This window comes from Rattus norvegicus, unplaced genomic scaffold, assembly GCF_021556685.1.
Source record: "Rattus norvegicus strain SHRSP/BbbUtx unplaced genomic scaffold, alternate assembly SHRSP_T2T haplotype1-0000012, whole genome shotgun sequence".
NCBI lineage: Eukaryota > Metazoa > Chordata > Mammalia > Rodentia > Muridae > Rattus > Rattus norvegicus.
The window spans coordinates 95,118-118,478 of record NW_028238777.1 but is presented as its reverse complement, the minus strand read 5'-3'; the positions used below and the strand labels follow the sequence as shown (position 1 = coordinate 118,478).

Here is a 23,361-nt window from a genome sequence, read left to right as displayed (position 1 = left end):
GGAATGATGTCAAGACTGTTAAGTAATGTAATACTTGTATAAATACTGCCAAGTTTCCATTTCAGAAGACTCTAATAAATATATATTGCCATCAATTTTATATGAGAAACCATACTATACCATTCAAAATTAAATGGTACACATATTTTAAAAAGGTATCAATCTCTAACTTCTGTCAGTTCTTTAATTAGTGGAAGGGTTGAACATGTTGAAGAGGAGGGCATCCTCTATAGGAAGACAAGCAGTCACAACTAATCTGAATCGCTGAGATCTCCCAGACACTGATCCACCAAACAGGCAGGTCACCTAAGGTGATCGGAGGCCGTGACACATGTATAGCAGAGGACTGCTTGGTCTGGCGTAATCCTTGAGAAACTTGAGGCCACAGGGATTATGGTGCCTGGCAGGATCTGGGGAGAATCCTCCTCGAGTCAGGGGAGGAAGAGGTGGAATGGGATGAGGAACTGTGGGAAGGACATAGCACAATGGCAGGAATGTAAATAAATAAAATAATTTTTAAAATAGTTTCACTCATAAATTCAAATGCTAGTTTCTTTTTATCATCTACATTGCAATTCAATTGTGAAGTTTAGCGTTTTCGCTTACTGAACTGTGTAAGCATTAATCCTTAATTTACTCTTCATACTATTTGCGATTTTTTCCATTCTTACTACTTTGCATCAATTGTGTTTTCATATGTCGTATGCTTACTATATATTATTTGTGCAGAAAATATATTTAGGAATCTTTTATTTTAATGATCTGTTATGTGTGAATGTCTATGTATAGATTTGTGCACATGAACACAGGCACTTGGGGAGATCAGTTATCAGATCCCCTGGAGATGCTTTTACAGCTGGTTGCAAGTGTCTTCATGGGTGTCGTCAACTTAACAAGTTTGCTCTAAAGAGTAATAAGTGCTCTTAACCACTAAGGCAATACTACAATACTTATTCCATAATAAAATCAACCTATTTATCATTTTCTCATGTATTTCAGTGTATCTTTGTATTTGAGACATCTTGCCTCCTTCTCGGTGCTGAGACTACATTCAGGCATTTTTTTTCAGTTTTCTTTCCTTTATCTTTTAAGATGTTTTAGATTAAATATGTCAATATTATGCAGTAAATCTTTCAAATTTTTACTTATATAACCTTGGTTCAGTATCTTTTTCTTTCCTCTGCAATGACTATATTAATTTTACAGTTTGCTGTTCTCTCTTCCTTTACACAATCCATCTCATGTGTTTTTATTTCATATAGAATGAAGTAAAAGACTTCTAGTTTTTCTTTGAAGAGTTAATCTACTAAGAAAATGTGTTGAATTTCCTTTTTTAAGGCCAATACAATACATTATTGTATTAAAATATTCATAGGGTTTTGTTTTTTTTCTTTTTCTTATTATTATTGTTCTTATTAGTCTCATTACTAATATTCTGTTTAAGCTTTTATGTGCTCAGGTCATGTAGTAAATATGAAAATCTTCAAAACATATATGTGTGGGTATCAAATTTAGATTCTTGGTATTTCATGGCATGAAAATTTATCTGCTCGGCCACCTCTCTAGAACACACTATAAAACTTTAAGGTGACATATACCTCCAGGGTGCTTGTATATATACAATGTTTTCATCATTTGGATTTTAATAAATATATTTTGTTTACTCTAATTTATTTTATTTTCCATTTCCACTTGGTAACTCTAGTATGCTTATTTTAATATATAATTAATAATTTAATCATAATTATTATGCATTTGATACCTAGCTAATATGATATTATCTTAGATACAATTGAATACATGCAATTAGATACCTAAAGCATGAAACTTGGTACATAATTTTTTTCATTATTACTATGCATTTGCATAAAACAGAGAATATATCATCGTCACAATCATTACACAGTATGACAGCTACCAACTATCTGTGACTTTTAATCATTTAAAAGGAGTTAGAAGGAAACAGACCAGATAAACAGTTCTCTGCACCCAAGTCCTGTGGGAGGGAGAGTTAAACCTTCAGAGAGGCAGACACGCCTGGGAAACCAGAAGAGACTGCACTTTGCACACACATCTCCGACGCCAGAGGAAAACACCAAATGCCATCTGGAACCCTGGTGCACTGAAGCTCCCAGAAACGGCGGCACAGATCTTCCTGGTTGCTGTCGCCCTAGAAAGCTTGTGGGCAGCACACCGAGAGCAAACTTGAGCCTCGGGACCACAGGTAAAACCAACTTCTCTACTGCAAGAGACCTGCCTGGTGAACTCAAGACACAGGCCCACAGGAACAGCTGAAGACCTGTAGAGAGGAAAAACTACACGCCCGAAAGCAGAACACTCTGTCCCCATAACAGGCTGAAAGAAAACAGGGAAACAGGTCTACAGCACTCCTGACACACAGGCTTGTAGGGCAGTCTAGCCACTGTCAGGAATAGCAGAACAATGTAACACTAGAGATAATCTGATGCCGAGAGGCAAGCGCAGGAACCCAAGCAACAGAAACCAAGACTACATGGCAACATCGGAGCCCAATTCTCCCATCAAAACAAATATGGAATATCCAAACACACCAGAAAAGCAAGATCTAGTTTCAAAATCATATTTGATCATGATGTTGGAGGACTTCAAGAAAGACATGAAGAACTCCTTTAGAGAACAAGTAGAAGCCCATAGAGAGGAGACACAAAAATCCCTGAAAGAATTCCAGGAAAACGCAATCAAACAGTTGAAGGAATTAAAAAATGGAAATAGAAGCAATCAAGAAAGAACACATGGAAACAACCCTGGATATAGAAAACAAAAAGAAGAGACAAGGAGCTGTAGATACAAGCTTCACCAACAGAATACAAAAGATGGAAGAGAGAATCTCAAGAGCAGAAGATTCCATAGAAATCATTGACTCAACTGTCAAAGATAACGTAAAGCGGAAAAAGCTACTGGTTCAAAACATACAGGAAATCCAGGACTCAATGTGAAGATGAAACATAAGGATAATAGGTATAGAAGAGAGGGAAGACTCCCAGTTCAAAGGACCAGTAAATATCTTCAACAAAATCATAGAAGAAAACTTCCCTAAGCTAAAAAAAGAGATACCCAAAGGCATACAAGAAGCCTACAGAACTCCAAATAGATTGGACCAGAAAAGGAACACCTCCCTTCACATAATAGTCAAAACACCAAAAGCAAAAAAAAAGAATATTAAAAGCAGTAAGAGAAAAAGCTGAAGTAACATATAAAGGCAGACCTATTAGAATCACACCAGACTTTTCGCCAGAAACCATGAAGGCCAGACGATCCTGAACTGATGTCATACAGACCCTAAGAGAACACAAATGCCAGCCCAGGTTACTGTATCCTGCAAAACTATCAATTAACATAGATAGAGAAACCAAGATATTCCATGACAAAACCAATTTACACAATATCATTCTACAAATCCAGCACTACAAAGGAAAATAAATGGTAAAACCCAACATAAGGAGGCAAGGTATACTCTAGAAGAAGCAAGAAACTAATCGTCTTGGCAACAAAACAAAGAGAATGAAAGCACACAAACATAACCTCACATCCAAATATGAATAAAACAGGAAGCAATAATCACTATTCCTTAATATCTCTCAACATCAATGGCCTCAACTCCCCAATAAAAAGACATAGATTAACAAACTGGATACACAACGAGGACCCTGCATTCTGCTGCCTACAGGAAACACACTTCAGAGACAAAGACAGACACAACCTCAGAGTGAAAGGCTGGAAAACAACTTTCCAAGCAAATGGTCAGAAGAAGCAAGCTGGAGTAGCCATTCTAATATCAAATAAAATCAATTTCCAACTAAAAGTCATCAAAAAAGATAAGGAAGGACACTTCATATTCATAAAAGGAAAAATCCACCAAGATGAACTCTCAATCCTAAATATCTATGCCCCAAATACAAGGGCACCTACATACGTAAAAGAAACCTTACTAAAGCTCAAAGCACACATTGCACCTCACACAATAATAGTGGGAGATTTCAACACACCACTCTCATCAATGGACAGATCATGGAAACAGAAATTAAACAGTGATGTCGACAGACTAAGAGAAGTCATGAGCCAAATGGACTTAACGGATATTTATAGAACATTCTATCCTAAAGCAAAAGGATATACCTTCTTCTCAGCTCCTCATGGTACTTTCTCCAAAATTGACCATATAATTGGTCAAAAAACGGGCCTCAACAGGTACAGAAAGATAGAAATAATCCCATGCGTGCTATTGGACCACCACGGCCTAAAACTGGTGTTCAATGACAATAAGGGAAGAATGCCCACATATACGTGGAAATTGAACAATGCTCTACTCAATGATAACCTGGTCAAGGAAGAAATAAAGAAAGAAATTAAAAACTTTTTAGAATTTAATGAAAATGAAGGTACAACATACCCAAAATTATGGGACACAATGAAAGCTGTGCGAAGAGGAAAACTCATAGGGCTGAGTGCCTGCAGAAAGAAACAGGAAAGAGCATATGTCAGCAGCTTTACAGCACACCTAAAAGCAGAACAAAAAGAAGCAAATAAACCCAGGAGGAGTAGAAGGCAGGAAATAATCAAACTCAGAGCTGAAATCAACCAAGTAGAAACAAAAAGGACCATAGAAAGAATCAACAGAACCAAAAGTTGGTTCTTTGAGAAAATCAACAAGATAGATAAACCCTTAGCCAGACTAACAAGAGGACACAGAGAGTGCGTCCAAATTAACAAAATCAGAAATGAAAAGGGAGACATAACTACAGATTCAGAGGAAATTCAAAAAATCATCAGATCTTACTATTAAAAACCTATATTCAACAAAACTTGAAAATCTTCAGGAAAAGGACAATTTCCTAGACAGATACCAGGTATCGAAGTTAAATCAGGAACAGATAAACCAGTTAAACAACCCCATAACTCCTAAGGAAATAGAAGCAGTCATTAAAGGTCTCCCAACCAAAAAGAGCCCAGGTCCAGAGGGGTTTAGTGCAGAATTCTATCAAACCTTCATAGAAGACCTCATACCAATATTATCCAAACTATTGCACAAAATTGAAACAGATGGAGCACTACCGAATTCCTTCTATGAAGCCACAATTACTCTTGTACCTAAACCACACAAAGACACAACAAAGAAAGAGAACTTCAGACCAATTTCCCTTATGAATATCGATGCAAAAATATTCAATAAAATTCTGGCAAAGCGAATTCAAGAGCACATCAAAATAATCATCCACCATGATCAAGTAGGCTTCATCCCAGGCATGCAGGGATGGTTTAATATACGGAAAACCATCAACGTGATCCATTATATAAACAAACTGAAAGAACAGAACCACATGATCATTTCATTAGATGCTGAGAAAGCATTTGACAAAATTCAACACCCCTTCATGATAAAAGTCCTGGAAAGAATATGAATTCAAGGCCCATACCTAAACATAGTAAAAGCCATATACAGCAAACCAGTTGCTAACATTAAACTAAATGGAGAGAAACTTGAAGCAATCCAATTAAAATCAGGGACTAGACAAGGCTGCCCACTCTCTCCCTACTTATTCAATATAGTTCTTGAAGTTCTAGCCAGAGCAATCAGACAACAAAAGGAGATCAAGGGGATACAGATCGGAAAAGAAGAGGTCAAAATATCACTATTTGCAGATGACATGATAGTATATTTAAGTGATCACAAAAGTTCCACCAGAGAACTACTAAAGCTGATAAACAACTTCAGCAAAGTGGCTGGGTATAAAATTAACTCAAATAAATCAGTTGCCTTCCTCTATACAAAAGAGAAACAAGCCGAGAAAGTAATTAGGGAAATGACACCCTTCATAATAGACCCAAATAATATAAAGTACCTCGGTGTGACTTTAACCAAGCAAGTAAAAGATCTGTACAATAAGAACTTCAAGACACTGAGGAAAGAAATTGAAGAAGACCTCAGAAGATGGAAAGATCTCCCATGCTCATGGATTGGCAGGATTAATTTAGTAAAAATGGCCATTTTACCAAAAGCAATCTACAGATTCAATGCAATCCCCATCAAAATACCAATCCAATTCTTTAAAGACTTAGACAGAACAATTTGCAAATTCATCTGGAATAACAAAAAACCCAGGATAGCTAAAGCTATCCTCAACAATAAAAGGACTTCATGGGGAATCACTATCCCTGAACTCAAGCAGTATTACAGAGCAATAGTGATAAAAACTTCATGGTATTGGTACAGAGACAGACAGATAGGCCAATGGAATAGAATTGAAGACCCAGAAATGAACCCACACACCTATGGTCACTTGATTTTTGACAAAGGAGCCAAAACCATCCAATGGAAAAAGATAGCATTTTCAGCAAATGGTGCTGGTTCAACTGGAGAGCAACATGTAGAAGAATGCAGATCGAACCATCCTTATCACCCTGTACAAAGCTTAAGTCCAAGTGGATGAAGGACCTCCACATCAAACCAGACACACTCAAACTAATAGAAGAAAAAATAGGGAAGCATCTGGAACACATGAGCACTGGAAAAAATTTCCTGAACAAAACACCAATGGCTTATGCTCTAAGATCAAGAATCGACAAATAGGATCTAATAAAACGGCAAAGCTTCTGTAAGGCAAAGGACACTGTGGTTAGGACAAAACGGCAAACAACAGATTGGGAAAAGATCTTTAACAATCCTACAACAGATAGAGGCCTTATATCCAAAATATACAAAGAACTCAAGAAGTTAGACCGCAGGGAAACAAATAACCCTACTAAAAAATGGGGTTCAGAGCTAAACAAAGAATTCGCAGCTGAGGAATGCCGAATGGCTGAGAAACACCTAAAGAAATGTTCAACATCTTTAGTCATAAGGGAAATGCAAATCAAAACAACCCTGAGATTTGACCTCACACCAGTGAGAATGGCTAAGATCAAAAACTCAGATGACAGCAGATGCTGGCGAGGATGTGGAGAAAGAGGAACACTCCTCCATTTTTGGTGGGATTGCAGACTGGTAAAACCATTCTGGAAATCAGTCTGGAGGTTCCTCAGAAAATTGGACATTGAACTGCCTGAGGATCCAGCTATACCTCTCTTGGGCATATACCCAAATGATGCCTCAACATATAAAAGAGACACGTGCTCCACTATGTTCATCGCAGCCTTATTTATAATAGCCAGAAAATGGAAAGAACCCAGATGCCCTTCAACAGAGGAATGGATACAGAAAATGTGGTACATCTACACAATGGAATATTACTCAGCTATCAAAATCAACGAGTTTATGAAATTCGTAGGCAAATGGTTGGAACTGGAAAATATCATCCTGAGTGAGCTAACCCAATCACAGAAAGACATACATGGTGTGTACTCATTGATAAGTGGCTATTAGCCCAAATGCTTGAATTACCCTAGATCCCTAGAACAAACAAAACTCAAGACAGATGATCAAAATGTGAATGCTTCACTCATTCTTTAAATGAGGAAAAAGAATACCCTTGGCAGGGAAGGGAGAGGCAAAGATTAAAACAGACACAGAAGGAATACCCATTCAGAGCCTGCCCCACATGTGGCCCATACATATACAGCCACCCAAATGGACAAGATGGATGAAGCAAAGAAGTGCAGACCGACAGGAGCCGGATGTAGATCGCTCCTGAGAGACACAGCCAGAATACAGCCAATACAGAGGCGAATGCCAGCAGCAAACCACTGAACTGAGAATAGGTCCTCCATTGAAGGAATCAGAGAAAGAACTGGAAGAGCTTGAAGGGGCTCGAGACCCCAAAAGTACAACAATGTCAAGCAACCAGAGCTTCCAGGGACTAAGCCACTACCTAAAGACTATACATGGACTGACCCTAGACTCTGACCCCATAGGTAGCAATGAATATCCTAGTAAGAGCACTAGTGGAAGGGGAAGCCCTGGGTCCTGCTAAGACTGAACCCCCAGTGAACTAGACTATGGGAGGAGGGCGGCAAAGGGGGGAGGGTAGGGAGGGGGGCCCCCATAAGGAAGGGGAGGGGGGGAGGGGGACTTTTGCCCGGAAACCGCGAAAGGGAATAACACTTGAAATGTATATAAGAAATACTCAAGTTAATAAAAAAAAAGAAAGAAAAGTAGGGAAATAAATACCACAAAACAAACAAACAAACAAACAAAAAAAAATAAAGAAAATCAATGCCAACGAAACAGAGTCTTCTGGTACTATATGGATATTGAAAGATTGTACATGGATAGCCCTATGGCTCGAACTGCATATGTAGCAGAGACTGGTTTTGTTCGGCCCCAATGGAAGGAGATGCCCTTGGTCTAAATGAGGTTTTATTACCAATTCAAGGGAATGTCAAAATGCAGTAAGAGTGATTATACAAAAAAGGTAGGGGGACCGGTTAGGGATCTTATGGGCAGGAAACAGGGAAAGGCAAAAATATTTGAAATGTAAATATGGACAAATCAAATTAATAAAGCAAAAAAATGCTAAAAAATAAAAAAATAAATAAGTTAAAGATAAGAAAACTGCCATTTAAACACATATTGACTGAGAAATCTAAGGGGTCACGATCAGGAGTCAGAGAAATATTATTGAAAAGACTGATATGATGAACTAGAAACATGTCTCACTCCCAAATACCAGTATCAGACACAAACTGAACTAAGGTTATCCAAATAATCGAGGAGTTTATTCTGAGTAAGGACATAATACTTGTCTTTCACTTCTTCCTTAGGACTTTTTTCTTTTGGGCAAAAAAATAAAAGCCATGAGCTCTAAGGAAAAGGACAGCCCCCTTCCCAACAAATGGCTTTTGTTATAAAGATATTAATGATATAAACTCCCTGACTTACAGGAATCACTAGAAGCAGGGAAGTCCAGATTCTTCTGACCGAGTCTGAACACCTGATCCCATATGTGGAAGGCTCAGATCAATTCTATCTCTTACCTACTCAACTCCTACCAAAGACTCAGTGAAATTTTCCAGGGTCGACATATTTCTTCATTTTTTTTCTACCAAGACAGAAGGCCATCTTTGTTCTCCCCATCGCTGAGCTCTTCACCCTCTTTGTTCTCATTCCCAAATTGCTGTTTGCTCTGAACTAGAGGCCAATTAGTTAACCCTATAGGTATTGAAAGAATATCTGAGAGGTATTTTCAGACACAACAAAACTTGTGACATCACAGGAGAAGGTAGGGCTCTCCAGGACACAAGTGATTTTTCAGGGAGGGCCTAATTATGATGTAACTGAGAATTGCCATGGCCTACTGCTGAGCAGCTTTCCTTACATTGCCAAGATTAGAGGGTGTCTTTTCCAGGAGTGTGTCGTTTGAAACAGTGGAAATCTTTACATACTCCATCTCCATAAAGAAAGAGACCTCTCTTTGCATCATTAGTGGTTACATGCTCTGAATGGTGAAAATTAGTTAGGGGCTTGGCATGGGTAGAAAAGAACTAGGAACTTGGAGTGGAGGAGAATCTTCTGGATAATAATTTTATTCACTGGACCATTCCTGTGAAAGACAATTCAATTTCCTAGGGGTTTTCTGTTTCTCAAAGGGCAGTATTCTCCCAACAGACCTTTAATTCAAAGAATATTGTATTACATTTTCTTACTGTACATTCCTTGATAGTGGACTTTACATATATTCCTGAATGTGTATTCAAAAATTCTGTTTTCCAGTTCAATTTTTTGCAATGATTTTGGCTTCAAAGAAGGCCCACCTTTAGAGTGAATATAAGTTTAAAATTGTGTATCTACTTCAAATGATAAACTCCCAAATCCTCATTTTATCCAAAATTTTTCAGACATCAGTAAAGCAAAGGAAAACATGGACTACAGAATGTGGTTCTGAAGTCCCATTAGATATCAGTTCTCAAAAATGTATCTTCCTGTGTTCCCATGGCCAGACTTGAGGGTTTTGGATGTTCTACCATGATCTTACTTCAGGCCAAACATAAGATACAGGAGGATGTACAGGGAGAGGAATGGCTTGAGGTCCAGTGAAACCTCAAGTTCAATAGGTTCATAAGAACAGGAGGTAGTCTATTTGGCATTGTCATTTGTGGATTCTACATTCTTGACAAAGTTATGCAGAATCCATGTTAACATTCCACCTACCCTCATAGTTGTAGGAGAAACCAAAAGTGTGTTTGTGTATATGTATATGTATATGTATATGTATATATATATATATATATATATATATATATATATATATATATATATATATATATATATGCCACCAAAAATAGAGAAGATTAATGAAGCTAAGAAGTGCATTCTGCCAGGAACCAGATGTAGATATTTCCTGAAAGACATATCTAGAGCCGGTCAACTATATACAAGAATGCTAGTGGCAAACAGTGTACTGAAAACAGACCTCTTGTTGGAAGATTTTGAAAAAGGATTACAAGAGCTGAAGGTGCTTTCAACACCATGAAAACAACAATGCCAAAAAACTAGATCTTTCTGGTACTAGACCAATATTCAAAGAATGTGCATTGACAGATCTATGGTTACAACTGCATATGTGGCTGAGGATGGCCTTGTTGTGCACCAATGGAAGGAGAAGCCCTTGGTCCTCCCTAGGATTCTCTCCTAGTTCAAGGGCATGCCAAGTGGAGTTAAGGGGGATTAAAGGAAGGACTTAAGGGGGATTAGGGGAAGGGAACGGGTAGGGATCTTATGGGCAGGAAACTGGGAAAGGGAAAAAACATTTTAAATGTAAATATAGAAACATCCAGTTAAAAAAGCAATAAAATTTGCTAAAAAATAAAAAAAAATGGAAGAAATTGAAGAAAAGAGAACTGCCAGATAATCACATCCATTAACTCGTAAATCTAGAGGATCACTATCAGGGAAGGGTAGTAGAGTAATACTAGTGAAAGACTGAGATGGTGAAGTCTCAACTAGAAGCACTTCTCTCTCCCAGATATCAGTGTCAGACACAAACTGTACTATAGGAATCCAAAGCATGGAGCACTTTATACCGAGCTTAGGACACAATGCTTATATTTCCATTATTCCTTAGGACATTTTCTTCTGGGCAAAAAGAACAAAAGCCATGAGTTCTCAAGAAAACTATTGTACCCTTCCCAACACTCAGATTTGGGATAAACAAGTTAATGTTATAAACTCTCTGACATCCAGGAACCATAACAAGCAGGGAAGTCCAGCTGCTGAGAGGCTCCCAGCTCCTGATTCCCATATGAGGAAGGCTCTGATCAATGTTATCTTTTCATCAAACCAACTAAACCCTACACAAGATTCACTGAGCTTTACCATGGACAAGATATTTCTTCATTTTTTTTATACCAAGGTAGAAGGCCAGCTTCTTCTCCCCATCTCTGATATCTTCATCCTCTTTCTTCTCCCTCCCAAATGGCTGTTTGCTCTGAATCAAAGGCCATTTAGTAAACCCTAGAGGTAATGAATGAATATCTGAGAGGCAGTTGCTTTCACGACAACACCTGTAACATCACAGGAGAAGCTAGGGCTCTCCAGGATACAAGAGATTTTTCCAGGAGGTCCTAATGATGATGTCACTGAGACCTGCCATGGCCTACCTGCAAAACATCTTGAGCAGGTATGTTGACTGAAGGCAGCCGAAAAAAAAATACTAAATGTATGACATCGCAGTTGTGATGATCATTCATTAATTAGACCATAGAGATGTCTTATTCAGGGGAATGTATGGATGGTAAAGCAGTAAATGGCCCTGAATTAAGAACCAGATGCCTGGTAAAGTTTCACGTTATTCACCCCCATGTTGTATGGGCCCTGAGCGAGAAGAGGGGGACTAGTGGGCAGGTTGTTGATTTTGCAGAGAATGGTAGAAATAGAAACCAATTGGGGTAGGTAATAGTATTATTGAAGAGAAAGGTTTATGACTTTTATGGTGTATGTCTGATAACACAAATATGTCCATAAATCATTATTTTAATGTATTTGAGAATATTCATGTTAATATGCAATGAAGTTAAAGTTGGGTTTTATGTCTTAATTCATTAATTTAAATTACATTTTTATATGATAGGGGAATATATATTAATGTATGATATACATTAATTTTGTAATGTTCTAGATTATTTAATGTACAATATAAACCTGACGTCTGTCTTTGACATATCCTGCCATGCCGTTCAATGTAGGTAGTTATAATATACATTGTTACTGGCAATTCATAGAGTTCTGTGGACCCAAGACAGGTAGCCTGGTCAAGCTGAATTACCAGAAAACTGCCAATTGTTTCTGAAAGAATGATCTTTCCTTCTCCTGTTCACTACCAACCTGTGATTCAAGGTAGCCATTTGATTCTTTTGCATGCTCACATCTTATTTATACTGTGAAGTCTCAGGTAGCAGGTCAGTATGATCATGGGTTTTAGGGACACTTGTTGGGAATCCAGGTCAGTGATCTTGTTACCTTTAGTCACAAGGCAGACATCTCTTTGATGTCCATAGTAGTAAGCCTAGCAGATCATAGGGGAATCCAAATATTCTCTTGGAGAGCCAAGACCTTCTCTAAATTCTTAATGTCCTTTACTCAGCAAAAAGGACAATTTTGTCTCTGTATTATAAAAGACATGTGGAGTATCCAAAGCATAATGTCTGTGGATGTACAAGATGACAGGTTTCCCCTTTCCTTATTTGACATCCTGAGTCAGAGTGATAAATCAGTTCTCTTCTCTGGGCCTAAGTACCTGGCCCTAAGGCTTCCATGAAATAATTTCAATAACAGTAACTATTGAAGCTACTCGATACCTTGCTCAATGTTTAATGAAAATACTACCAACTGTGCTGACTATTGCATTAGTATCTTTCTTGGGATGGGGTTTTGCAGTAATCCATTAGGTCTGTCTAGATAAATTGGACCATTGTTGTTACCTGGGACAGTCAGTGATGAGCATCTGTGGGTCTACACCACACAACAGGGTAACAGGATTTATGTCAAGTGGGTCTTCTTAACTACACTCCAGGATGGTGCAGGAATAGTATCTGTAAGTGTGCAACAGGGACATATAGAAGCCAGGGTCTCATGAATACACTTGGGAGAAAATAGGGAGGCAAATTTTAAAACAGGGGCAGAAGGAACATCCATTCAGTGCCTGCCCCACATGTGGCCCATATATATACAGCCACCAAACTAGATAAGATGGATGAAGCAGCAAAGAAGTGCAGGCTGACAGGAACTGGATATAGATCTCTCCTGAGAGACACAGCCAGAATACAGGAAATGCATAGGCGACTGCCAGCAGCAAACCACTGAACTGAAAACGGGGCCCCAGTTGAAGGAATCAGAGAAAGCACTGAAAGAGCTGGAATGGGCTCAAGACCCCATATGAACAACAATGCCAAACAACTAGAGCTCCCAGGGACTAAGCCAATACCTAAAGACTATACTTGGACTGACCCTGGCTTCAAACTCATAGGGACAATGAATAGCCTAGTAAGAGCACCAGTGGAAGGGAAAGCCCTTGATCCTGCCAAGACTGAACCCCCAGTGAGTGTTATTATTGGGGGGAGGGTGGTAATGGGGGTCGGTTGGCAAGGGGAACACAAATATAGAAAGGGAGGGGGAGGGGTTGGGGGATGTTAGCCCGGAAACCAGGAAGGGGAATAGCAATCGAAATGTAAATAAGGAATAATCCAGTTAATATAGATGAGAAAAATAATAGAAGCCAGATTGTGGTGTTCCTTGTAGAAAGGCTTCAACTCTCTTGTCTGATAGGAGTATAAAATGCTGACACAGAATTAACTACCTTGCTTCTTTCACAGAAGAGGGGCAGCTAATATAGCCTTTAGACAAGTGATCATTCCTGAGGCTACAAGGTCCAGTTGTTTAGAGAGATGCACACAAGGTGTTTTCACGGCCCTAAAATGTTCATGTAAATCCTTCATGCAGTGTCTTTTCATGTGTTTCGTGAAAAAAAAAAGATGGAAACATTCTGAGGAACCTTGAAATTCTAGGAGTTAAACCACAATGAACTATCAAGTATCAAACTCCATACCATCTGTCTCCACGCAGATTAGGTTCTAGTATCCCCATGTGTTCTGGGGTATCTAGGATTTGCTGTTTCTCCAAAACCCTGGTATCCAGGCAGAGCAATACCCACACACACAAATAATCTCTCAAACCTGTCTAGTACCTCCAGAGTTGAGAACAGTGGGATTACAGCAACCATTCTATGATACAGGTTCCTTTTGCCTCCCCCAGATTTTTGCCAATATTGTTGTCCTCCTAATATAGAAATGTGAACATTCCTAGCTCACCCTTGCTAGCTAAGTGATTATAACTCTTGGACCAGTGCTTCAGTGTCCCTTGTTCAATTATTTTGAGCTTCAGGAGAGAGGAGGAGGTTATCTCTCTGTTGTAAGGGTGTCAACCTGTGAAACTTCTGAGGCCATCAACAGACAGGACTGAAGAATTTTGAAATCCATGAAAGAATAGGGTCTAAGGTATTTGCCCACTTTAACTCATTCTGAAATGGTCATTCAAATGTTAATTTTATCTCCTTTGCAAAAAGCACCTGAAGAATACATCTTCCAAGAACAAGAAAATCTACATACTTTACTGGAGATTCAGACTTCTGAGTGTATATGAGATCGGAACTATGGGGTTGGTAGTCTCTACCCTCTATTGCCAGTCCCTCATATCTTGGATAGTTCATATGATAAATAGCCCAGTTTCTTCTCAAGTAATGACAACAACTCCAGTGAGACTGTGAGGATATCAGAATGCCCATCTTTTTCAGTTGGTAATATAGACTGTATCTCTCCCTTTGCTTCCAGAGTGTGCATTATTTAATCTACATATGCACAAATGATCTGGTTAGTTGAATAAATATGGGATTATGTTTTAGGGACAGGTATGGGAAGATAGATACTCCCAATATACCTAGGATTCTTCACTACTAATCTGAAACTACAAGTGTGAGTTTTAGTCCAACTATCTTTTTAATACGGTTCAGGACTTTCACAAAGAAGATATTCTTTTGGTAAACAGAAAAAAGGTTAACTTTGTTAGTATATGTAAGTCGAACTGTGTCTAATTTTTCAAAAAGATGATGGTTGCTTTCTGTTTATGCAAGAGGCCTCTTGCCAGAAGGAAACAGGAAGAAGGGGGGCAATGAGACATGATTAATAACAGGTGAGTTATTATCCCCTTGCCTATGTCAATGGCATGTTTGCTGCTTCAGAGACATTAAGGGAGTTTTCCTTTTGCTACCGTGAATGGTACCTTTTGATCAGGTAATTGTCACAGTACATTATTGAAGACTGAATATGTAGATCCAGTGACCATTATGAAATCAATTGCTTTGTCACAATTTTAAGTTTTACTATAGATTCTTGGAGTACAGTAGCCTGGGTGCCATCACTATCCTAACTGTAGGACTTGCTGTACCTTTTACTTCCAATTACAGCACTTATTTTCCAATGTTCACTTTATTTTCAAGAGGTATATTGGTCTTTCTCCATGGGTTGCTTGCTCTCTTCTAGCCCTTTTCATGTTTGTTTTAACGGATTTTATTATTATTCAGATTTACACTTCCGCTTACCGCTGATGGCTTTCTTCTTTTTTTTTTTTTTTTGAGTACATTTAGTTTATTGTAAAAAGTGATGGAGGGGGAGAAAATAAATGATATGAAATATTCATAATATTAACATATACATGTTCTATTATTATTTCACTTTTGGTACATCCACATTGTTTATGTTGTCTACAATGACAACAAAGAAGCAAATTCACAAATCTAATAGCATTAGATATCAGCATTCAGCTTTCATATTCTACATGATCTTTGAAGAATCTGCTCCCATGCTCCTCAAAATCATTTTGTTCACTCCAGTCCCCTGAATGATGAGATCATTCATGGCAATTGTAACAACAGAAGAGTGAGACAAGAAGGAAAAAAAATGCATGACCCCTGTGTTATCCCTTACATCATTGTCCTGGACTCAACAACCTATCACATCCTTCAGCATTTACCATCCATATCAAGTCACACAACTACATTTGAAAGCTGAGGCTATACTTCCCATGTATAAGCAATGATGGCATATGACACAGCCCATCCTTCCATGTGAAAAACATGCAGGTTTACTCCTTTTCTGCATAAAATCACACTCAACAGTTCTTTCCTTAGCTTTTATTTGCCTATGAATTCTTGCTAGGAAAAGACATTAAACTACCACATTCAGCATGCTCCTTTGAGAATTTTGTCTTCCTCTGCAGAATGTTTAAGAAACCTTTTCTATCTTAAAAGTTTGGTCAATAAAATTGCCATTATTCCTTTCATTAAAAATCCCAGTCACCTATTCTTATTATTGTTTATTGCTATTTTTACTATTTTTATTAATACTTATTAGTATATACTTTAGAAGTAAGTCCTACCAAGCTCTTGAAGACTTTTATCCTAACAAGACTTAAAGCTATATGTTATACAACAAGCCATTCCAGGACTTAGCACCTTAAACTACTGAACACTTTCTGACAGCCTCGGGTACAAAGCAGGACAACAACTGTAATGTCTCTACCCCCGTTAGCTTCATCTGTTCTGAGGTCTGTTGCTAAAAGCAATCGGAAGGTCAGACAGGATGCAAGCAGAAGAAAAATAAACTTATTTATTTGACAAAGGAGATTCAGTGACAGTTATCAAAATAAAAACAAAGAAAAACCTGCTTATTCTGCTTCCCAACATAGAGTGGATGGAAAAAAAAATGGCTTTTTAAAAATATCATATATGTTTTTAACTTCTTTTTTTTTAGCATGCCATTTCTTTTCTTTTCTTTTTTTTATTAACTTGAGTATTTCTTATTTACATTTCCAGTGTCATTCCCTTTCCTGGTTTCTGGGCCAACATTCACCTAACTCCTCCCCTCCCCTTCTATATGGGTGTTCCACTCTCCATCCTCACCCCATTGCCGCCCTCCCCACAACAATCATATTCACTGGGGGTTCAGTCTTAGCAGGACCCAGGACTTCCCCTTACACTGGTGATCTTACTAGGATATTCATTGCTACCTATGGGGTCAGAGTCCAGGGTCAGTCCATGTATAGTCTTTAGGTAGTGGCTTAGTCCCTGGAAGCTCTGGTTGCTTGGCATTGTTGTACATATGGGGTCTCGAGCCCCTTCAAGCTCTTCCAGTTCTTTCTCTGATTCCTTCAACGGGTGTCCTATTCTCAGTTCAGTGGTTTGCTGCTGACATTCTCCTCTGTATTTGCTGTATTCTGGCTGTGTCTCTCAGGAGCGATCTACATCCGCCTCCTGTCGGCCTGCACTTCTTTGCTTCATCCATCTTGTATAATTGGGTAGCTGTATATGTAAGGGCCACATGTAGGGCAGGCTCTGAATGGGTGTTCCTCCTGTGTCTGTTTTAATCTTTTCCTCTCTATTCCCTGCCAAGGGTATTCTTATTCACCTTTTAAAGAAGGAGTGTAGCATTCGCATTTTGATCATCCATCTTGCGTTCCATGTGTTCTATGCATCTAGGGTAATTCAAGCAGTTGTGCTAATAGCCACTTATCATGTGCATGCTATGTGTGTTTTTATGTGATTGGGTTACCTCACTCAGGATGATGTTTTCAAGCTCCAACCATTTGTCTATGAATTTCATAAAGGCATTGTTTTTGACATCTGAGTAATACTCCATTGAGTAAATGTACCACATTTTCTGTATCCATTCCTCTGTTGAAGGGCATCTGGGTTCTCTCCAGCTTCTGGCTATTATAAATAAGGGGGTGATGAACATAGTGGAGCATGTGTCTTTTTTATATGTTGGGGCATCTTTTCGGTATATGCCGAAGAGTGGTACAGCTGGATCCTCAGGTAGTTCAATGTGAAATTTTCCTAGGAATCTCCAGACTGATTTCCAGAATGGTTGTACCAGTTTGCACTCCCACCAATAGTGGAGGAGTGTTCCTCTTTCTCCACATCCTCGCCAGCATCTATTTTTACCTGAGTTTTTGATCTTAGCTATTCTCACTGGTGTGAGGTGAAATCTCATGGTTGTTTGGATTTGCATTTCCCTTATGACTTAAGATGTTGAACATTTCTTTAGGTGTTTCTCAGCCATTCGGCATTCCTCAGCTGTGAATTCTTTGTTTAGTTCTGAACCCCATTTTTTAATAGGGTTATTTGTCTAACTTCTTGGGTTTTTTGCATCTTTTTAATATAAGCCCTCTATCTGTTGTTGGATTGGTAAATATCTTTTCCCAATCTGTTGGTTGCCGTTTTGTCCTAACCACAGTGTCCTTTCCCTTCCAGAAGCTTTGCAGTTTTATGAGACCCCATTTGTCAATTCTTGATCTTAGAGCATAAACCATTGGTGTTTTGTTCAGGAAATTTTTTCCAGTGCCCATGTGTTTGAGATGCTGGCCTAGTTTTTCTTCTATTAGTTTGACTGTATCTGGTTTGATTTGGAGGTCCTTAATCCACTTGGACTTAAGCGTTGCACACGGTGATAAGCATGGAACGATTTGCACTCTTCTACATGCTGACCTCCAGTTGAACCAGCACCATTTCCTGAAAATGCTCTTTTTTCCATTGAATGGTTTTGGCTCCTTTGTCAAAAGTAAAGTGCCCATAGGTGTGTGGGTTCATTTCTGGGAGCTGCCTTATGTATAATACCCAAGAGCTAGAAGAATCCGTAATGGCATTCATCAGAGGAATGAATACAGAAAATGTAGTACATCTAAACAATTGTGTACTAGTCAACTCTTAAAACCAATTATCTCAAGAAAGCCAAAGACAAATGGGATGATCTAGAAGATACCATAATGATTGAGGTTACCCAATCACAAAATGGTATGAAATCACACATTTTATGAAATCACCAAAAGTGGATATTGGCACAAAAGCTAAAATTACCAAAGATGCAGTTCACAGACAACTGGAAGCTCAATAAAATGATACACAAAATGTGCATGCTTTAATCCTTTTCAAAAGGTGGACACAATAATATCTATGAATTTCGAGCAGAGACTGAGGAAATCCCATTCAGAGCAGGCCGTACATGTGGCAAAAATATATACACATCAGTCACCAAAACTAGATAAGATTGATGGAGCTAAGAAGTGCATTGTGCCAGGGACTGTATAGAGATCTTTCCTGTGAGACACAGCTAGAGCATATCAAATAAAGAAGTGAATTCTAGAGGCAAATCAGTGAATTGAAAACGGACAGTAGGGGAGTTATAGAAAAAGAGGAGTGGGGCCGGTTAGGGATCATATGTGCAGGTAATAGGGAAAGGAAATAACATTTCAAATGTAAATATAGAAATACCCAATTAAAACAGGAATAAAATTTGCTAAAAAAATAAAAAGAAATAAAGAAATTTAAGAAAAGAACACTGCGAAGTATTCACAGCTATTGACTCAGAAATGTAAAAGTCATTTTCATGGAATGATAGTCAGAGTAATACTAATGGAAAGACTGAGATGATGAAGACTCAACTAGAAACACTTCTCTCTCCCAGATATCAGTATCAGACAAAAACTGCACTATAGGCATCCAGAGCATGGTGGAATTTACTCTGAGGCGAGGACTCAATACTTGTCTTTCCATTCTTCCTTAGGACCATTTTCTTCTTGACAAAAAGAATAAGGCTATGAGATCTCAGCAAAACAACTGTGCCCTGCCCATCACTTGGCTTTGGAATAAAAAAAAAATAATGATATAAACTCTTTGACTTCCAGGAATGATATGAACAGGTAAGTCCAGATGCTTCTGAAAGGCTCCCAGCTCCTGATTCCCATATGTGGAAGATTCACATCAAGCCTAACTCTTCAGAGATCCCACTCAATCCCTACTAAGGACTCTGAGCTATCCCAAGGATGATGTACATCTTCCTTTTTTTATACAAAGATAGAAGGCCAGCTTCCTTCTCCACATCACTGAAATCTTTATCCTCTTTGTTCTCCCTCCCATATGGCTGTTTACCGTGAATTAGAGGTCAATTATTAAACCCTAGAGGTACTGCAAGAATATCAGAGAGGCAGTTGCAGCCACAACAACACTTGTGATGTCACAGAAGCAGCTAGGGAGTCCAGGTTACAAGAGATACTTGCAGTAGGGCCAAATCATGATGTCACTGTGAACTGCCATGTCCTACCTGCTAAACAGATTTCCCTACATTGACCAGATTTTGAGTGCCCTTTCCAGGTACGTCTCCTGTGACACAGTGGAAACCTTTACATAGTCCATCATTCTAAAACTGTTGAAATCTCTTTTCTTCATTAGTGGTTACATGCTTTGAATGGGGAAAGTTAGCCATGGGTTTGGCATATGTATAAACGATTTAAGAAAATGGAGTGCTGGAGATTCTTCTAGATAATAATTTTTTCCCAGGTTCATTCCTGTGAAATACATAAAAATTTTGTAGGTTTTCTCTGTTTCCCAAAGGCCAGTATTCTCCCTACAGACCTTTAATTGAATGAATATTTTGTTTCAATTTCTTATTGTACATTCCTTGATAGGGAACTTTATAAATATTCCTGAATGTTTACTCAAAAATTCTGTTTTAAAATTCCATTTTTTGCAATGATTTTGGCCCAATGATAAAGTGAATATAACAGTGTAAATATTGTGTACCTACTTCAAATGATAAACTCCCAAATCCTTATTTTATCCAATAATCACAGACATCAGTAAAGCAAAGGACAATATCAACTCTAGAATGTGGTTCTGTAGTCCCAAAAGATAATCAGATCTCTAATATCTCCCTTCCTTATTTCCAAGGTTCTGACATGAGGGTTGAGGGTTTTTTAACCTGATTCTTTGTTCAGGCCAAACATAAGGTTCAGGAGGATGGACAGTGAGAGGAATGTCTTGAGGTCCAGGGAAAACTTAACTTCAATAGTTTCATAAGTAGAGAATGGCATCTATTTGGCATTGTCATTTGTGGATTCTACATTCTTGACCCAGTTGTGCATAATCCATGTTAAAATTCCACCAAACCTCATAGGTGTAGGAGACACCAAAATTACATAAGATTGATGAAGGTAAGAGGTGCATGCTGCCAAGAACTGGAGAAAGATCTTTCCAGAGAGTCATAGTTAGAGCATGTTAAATACAGAAGTGAATGTTAGTGGTAAACTGGTGAACAGAAAGCATGTCTCTTCTTGGCAGATATTTAGAAAGGATTACAAGAGCTGAAGGGACTTTCAACCCCATAAAAACAACTATTCCAACAAACCAGAGCTTTCTGACACTAAACCAATATTCAAAATCTGCCCATGGAAAGTCCTATGGCTCCAACAGCATATGTGGCAGAGGATGGATTCCTTGGGCACCAATGGATGTAGAAGCCCTTGGTCCTTCTCAGGTTTGGTTCCCAGTTCAAGGAAATGTCAAGGTGCAGTAAGGAGGGTTGTAAAAGAAGGGGAGTCGGTCCAGTTACGACCTTATGGAGAGGAAATTTGGAAAGAAAATAGCATTTGAAATGTAAATATAGAAATAGCCAATAAAATAAGCAAAAATTTACTAAAAAAATGGAAGAAATGAAAAAAGAAACTGCTAGCCATTCTCACCTATTGTTTCAGAAATATAATGAGTAACTGTCAGGGAATGGTAATCAGAATAATAATGGTGAAAAGACTGATATGATTAAGAGTCGACTAGAAGCACTTCTCTCTCCCAGATATCAGTGTCAGACACAAACTGAACTATAGGAATCCAAAGCGTGGAGGAGTTTACCCTGAGATGAGGACATAGTACTTGTCTTTCACTTCTTCCTTAGGACATTTTTCTTCTGGGCAAAAAGAATAAAAGCCATGAGCTGTCAGGAAAACAACTGTGACCTTCCCAAACTTGGGTTTTGGGATAAAGAAATTAATGATATAAACTCTCTGATTTCCAGGAACTGTAAGAGCAGGAAGTCCACATGCTTCTGAGAGGACCCCAGCTCCTAATTCCCATTTGTAGACGGCTCAGATCAAGACAATCTCTTCATGAAACAACTCAACACCTACTAAGGACTCAGAGAGCTTTCCCAAGGACCTTTTTTGTACCAAGACAGAAGGTCAGCTTTCTTCTCCCCATCTCTGATATCTTCATCCTATTTGTCCTCCCTCCCAAATGGCTCTTTACACTGAATTATAGGCCAATTAGTAAACCATAGATATATGGAATGAATATCTGAGAGGCAGTTGCTGTCAGGACAACACTTGTGACAACACAGAAGAAGATAGGGCTCTCAAGGATACAAGAGATATATTACGGGGGTACTAAGGATGATGTCACTGAGAACTGCCATGGACTACCTGCTAAACAGATTTCCTTACATTGACCAGATTTGACGGTGCCCTTTCTAGGAGAGTCTCCTATGACACAGTGGAAATCTTTTGTACTCCATCTCTCTAACGCTAGAGACTTCTCTTTGCTGCATTAGTGTTTACATGGTCTTAATGGACAAAATTAATCGGGACTTGGCATGGGTAGAAAAGATCTAGGAAGATGGAGTGGAGGAGATTCTTCTTGATAATAATTTTGCTCCCTGGGCCATTCCTGTGACATACAGTTCAATTTCCTAGTTTTTCTCTGTTTCCCAAAGGCCATTATTTTCCATACAGACCTTTAATTGAGTGAATATTGTATTTCATTTTCTAATTCTTCATTCCTAGATAGGGCACTTTGTATTCATTCCTGAAAGTGTACTCAAAAATTCTCCTTTACAATTGCATTTTTGTAATGATTTTGGCAAAAAAGAGGGCCGAAGTATAGAGTGCAGAGAACAGTGTAAATATTTTGTACCTACTTCAAATGATAAACTCCAAATTCTTATTTTATCCAAAAATTATCATACATCAGTAAATCAAAGACAACATGTACTATACAATTCGTTTCTCTATTCCCATTTGATATCATTTCTGCAATATCTTCCTTCTTGTGTTCCCATGGCCACACTTGAGGTTTTTGGATATTTTACAATGATTCTTTTTTCAGGCCAAACATAAGACTTAGGTGGATGGGCAGGGAAAGAAATGTTTTGAGTTCAACTGAAACCTCAATTTCAATAAGTTCATAAGGACAGGAGGGACCTTTGCATCTGTAGATTCTACATTCTTGTTCTAGATGCGCAGAATCAATGGTAAATTCCATCTAACCTCACATAGGAGCCAATATATATATGATAGATAGATAGATAGATAGATAGATAGATAGATAGATAGATAGATAGATAGATAGACAGATAGATAGATCTGCCACCAAAATAAGATAAGATTGTTGAAGTTAAGAAGTGCATTCTGCCAGGAAGAGGATATAGACATTTCCTGAGAAACACAGCTAGAATATGTCAATTACATAAGTGAATGCTTGTGGCAAACCAGTTACTTGTAAATGGAACTCTTGTTGA

General features: G+C 38.4%; 1 long non-coding RNA gene across 1 annotated transcript in view; it reads left to right on the top strand.

Annotated features, from left to right (window-relative positions):
• Positions 1–23,361, top strand: part of LOC147997922 (uncharacterized) — a 51,388-nt gene that overhangs the window by 25,497 nt on the left and 2,530 nt on the right. The window contains exons 3-4 of the long non-coding RNA XR_015647491.1: positions 19,582–19,717; positions 21,865–22,026. This is a non-coding gene — a long non-coding RNA (uncharacterized LOC147997922). The remainder of the gene's footprint in view (positions 1–19,581; positions 19,718–21,864; positions 22,027–23,361) is intronic.